Below are 4,051 nucleotides of genomic sequence, written 5' to 3'. Positions count from 1 at the left end.
CCAGCCTGTCCTGGTGCATGGGATTATTCCTGCCTAGGTGCAGGACCTTGCACTTGCCTTTGTTGAACTTCAGGAGGTTCCTCTCCGCCCACCTCTGCAGCCTGTCCAGGTCCCTCTGAATGGCAGCACAGTCTTCTGGTGTGTTAGCCTCTCCCCCCAGTTTAGTATCATCAGCAAACTTGCTGAGGGTGCACTCTGTCCCTTCCTCCAGGTCATTGAGGAATACATTGAACAAGACTGGACCCAGGACTGAGCCCTGGGGGACACCACTAGCCACAGGCCTCCAGCTAGACTGTGCCACTGACCACAACCCTCTGAGCTCGGCCATCCAGCCAGTTCTCCATCCACCTCACTGTCCTGGAAGGCTTGGTCAAGCATGATTTCCCTTTGGTGAATCCATGCTGACTCCTCCTGATCACCTTCTTGTCCTCCACATGCTTAGTGAGGACCTCCAGGATCACCTTTCCAGGGATGGAGGGGAGGCTGACAGGCCTGTAGATTCCTGGCTCCTCCTTCTTACCCTTTTTGAAGACTGGAGTGACATGGGCTTTCTTCCATTCGTCAGGCACCTCTCCTGTTCTCCAGGACCCTTCAAAAATGAAGAAGAGTGGCCTAGCGATAACATCCACTTCTCTAAGGGAAGCAGGTGGGACTTGGGGCACAGGAGCTATAACACTCAGCTACAGAGGCGAGTGGAAAAGGGTTCGATGTTAACAAGAGCGAAGTAGGTCCCCAGGGGCTGATGGGAGAACCGGCCGGGCTGGGGAGGGGAGGAGGAGGGTTGTCCACACATGTACCGTACCAGAAATCCTGCCTTTCCTACACATCCAGGTTTCATTAGGAGACCCTCTGAATCAATAGGAATCCAGCAATGTGGATAACAGGGATTCTCGGGGCTGAAAAAAGAAGAAAACTGTGAAAGCCAGCATCCGATTTTTTTTTGGTCGCTCATTGAAATCTTCCTCTTGTAAGTGCCCTCCTGAGAGCTCTCCACTTAGCCTCACAAGAACTGAGACCTCAAGAAAATGCTGGGGAGTGGCATGGCTTGTTAGGGCTTCTGACCTTTTAATCCCCCCTCGAGTGTATGTGGTGCTGAGCCCATGAACCTCAGATACTGAGAGGGAACTGAGAAAAACACTGAAGAAGTTAAAGTCAGAATTAAATCCCAAGTTTCGGGGAGTGTTAATGGGTCCCCCTGAGGACCATTACCAACAAAGCCTCCCAGGGGCTGAGGAGAGCAGAAAGTTGGAGGCACTTGTTACAGGTTGGCAAAGGAAATGTGCAGGTGGCTGTGACACCAAGTCCACCTTGCTGTGTGTTATCAGACAGCATGGGCCAGCACTGACACCCAGCCCCTGCACAGGGTGGTGCTTTCGCTCCGACTTGGCTCAGGGCTCTTTGTGGGGGCAGGGAGAGGGTGGGGGTGTGCAAGGCTTCGTGCAGGATGAGACAGCACCTCCTGGGCTCTCTGAGGGTGGGGACGTAATGAGGACCTGGGGCCGTCAGAAACACAGTGTCTCCTTGGCCTCAGTGGCAGACACCAGAGAAAGCCAAGAGCACAAAGACCTCCGTCCTGTCGGAGGCTTTCAGCCTTGGCAGTGCCCTCAGTCGTCTCCACCCCAGGCTGCCCTGTGCTGTCCCCCTCCTGTGTCTGTGTCCCTGCAGCCTGTAGACACCCAGCCTGCTTCCCCACTTTGCTCTCCCCCAGCCATCTGACCACCTTTACTGATGGCTCTCTGCCCTCTCTTGCTTTTCATCCAGACACAAAGCCAGGGGCTCCCCACCAACTCCCTCTGGGTGTCCTGTTGAACCACAGCACAAGTGACATCCCAGTTTCCAAAAGTTCAGCCTGAACTTCTCATAATGTATCTCATAATTGTTTTGTCTCTTTCTCCTTCTCTTGCTATTTCCTATTACCAAGAAACTCTCCATCACCTCTGAAACCACCCTTCAAGCACTCCCAGGCTCCTACTGGAATGCCCTTAGCCTCCCCTTCACCAGGCTAAAGAAGGCCACATCCCTCAGCCCCTCCATACAGGCTTTGTGCTTCAGGACCCTACCCCCATCTTGGGAGACCTCCCCTGGACCTTCTCCAGGTCCTCCCCATTCCTCCAGCACTGGGCAGCCCACACGGGGACACACTCTTCCAGATGTGGCCACACCAGTGCTGAGTCAAGGGGGATGGGGACTGCCCTTGCCTGGGTGGCCATGGTCTTCCTGAAGCAGCCCCATATGCAGCTGGCCTCATTAGTGCAAGCATGCACTGCTGGCTCCTATGGCATCCCTTGTCATGTCCAGGCCCTTCTCCTCAGGGTCACTCCTCTGACGGTCAGCTCTCAGCCTGCCCTGATGCACAGCGTTTTACAGAATCACAGAATCACAGAATCGTTTAGGTTGGACGGGACCTCTGGAGATCATCTCGTCCAACCTCCCTGCTCAAGCAGGGTCACCTAGAGCATATTGCCCAGGATCACATCCAGACGGCTTTTGAATATCTCCAGCGAAGGAGACTCCACTACCTCTCTGGGCAACCTGTTCCAATGCTCTGTCACTCTCACAGGGAAGAAGTTTTTCCTCAGGTTCAGATGGAGCTGCCTGTGGTTCAGTTTGTGCCCATTGCCTCTTGTCCTGTCGCTGGGCACCACGGAGAAGAGGCTGGCCTCATCCTCTTGACACTCCCCCTTCAGATGCTTGTACACGTTGATGAGATCGCCTCTCAAGCTTCTCTTCCCCAGGCTGAACAGGCCCAGCTCTTGCAGTCTTTCTTCCTAGGAGAGGTGCTCCAGCCCTCTAATCCTCTTGGTAGCCCTCCGCTGGACTCTCTCCAGGAGTGCCATGTCTCTCTTGTACTGGGGAGCCCAGAAGTGGACACAGTACTCCAGGTGAGGCCTCCCCAGGGCTGAGGAGAGGGGCAGGATCACCTCCCTCCACCTGCTGGCAACACTCTGCCTAATGCACCCCAGCATACCATGGGCCTTCTTGGCCACAAGGGCACACTGCTGCCTCATGTTTAACTTGTTGTCCACCAGCACTCCCAGGTCCTTCTCTGCAGAGCCACTTTGCAGCAGGTCAACCCCCAGCCTGTCCTGGTGCATGGGATTATTCCTGCCTAGGTGCAGGACCTTGCACTTGCCTTTGTTGAACTTCAGGAGGTTCCTCTCCGCCCACCTCTCCAGCCTGTCCAGGTCCCTCTGAATGGCAGCACAGTCTTCTGGTGTGTTAGCCTCTCCCCCCAGTTTAGTATCATCAGCAAACTTGCTGAGGGTGCACTCTGTCCCTTCCTCCAGGTCATTGAGGAATACATTGAACAAGACTGGACCCAGGACTGAGCCCTGGGGGACACCACTAGCCACAGGCCTCCAGCTAGACTGTGCCACTGACCACAACCCTCTGAGCTCGGCCATCCAGCCAGTTCTCCATCCACCTCACTGTCCTGGAAGGCTTGGTCAAGCATGATTTCCCTTTGGTGAATCCATGCTGACTCCTCCTGATCACCTTCTTGTCCTCCACATGCTTAGTGAGGACCTCCAGGATCACCTTTCCAGGGATGGAGGGGAGGCTGACAGGCCTGTAGATTCCTGGCTCCTCCTTCTTACCCTTTTTGAAGACTGGAGTGACATGGGCTTTCTTCCATTCGTCAGGCACCTCTCCTGTTCTCCAGGACCCTTCAAAAATGAAGAAGAGTGGCCTAGCGATAACATCCACTTCTCTAAGGGAAGCAGGTGGGACTTGGGGCACAGGAGCTATAACACTCAGCTACAGAGGCGAGTGGAAAAGGGTTCGATGTTAACAAGAGCGAAGTAGGTCCCCAGGGGCTGATGGGAGAACTGGCCGGGCTGGGGAGGGGAGGAGGAGGGTTGTCCACACATGTCCCGTACCAGAAATCCTGCCTTTCCTACACATCCAGGTTTCATTAGGAGACCCTCTGAATCAATAGGAATCCAGCAATGTGGATAACAGGGATTCTCGGGGCTGAAAAAAGAAGAAAACTGTGAAAGCCAGCATCCGATTTTTTTTTGGTCGCTCATTGAAATCTTCCTCTTGTAAGTGC

Source organism: Struthio camelus, unplaced genomic scaffold (genome assembly GCF_040807025.1).
Source record: "Struthio camelus isolate bStrCam1 unplaced genomic scaffold, bStrCam1.hap1 HAP1_SCAFFOLD_71, whole genome shotgun sequence".
Classification (NCBI taxonomy): Eukaryota; Metazoa; Chordata; class Aves; order Struthioniformes; family Struthionidae; genus Struthio; species Struthio camelus.
Note: the sequence above shows the minus strand (reverse complement) of the source record.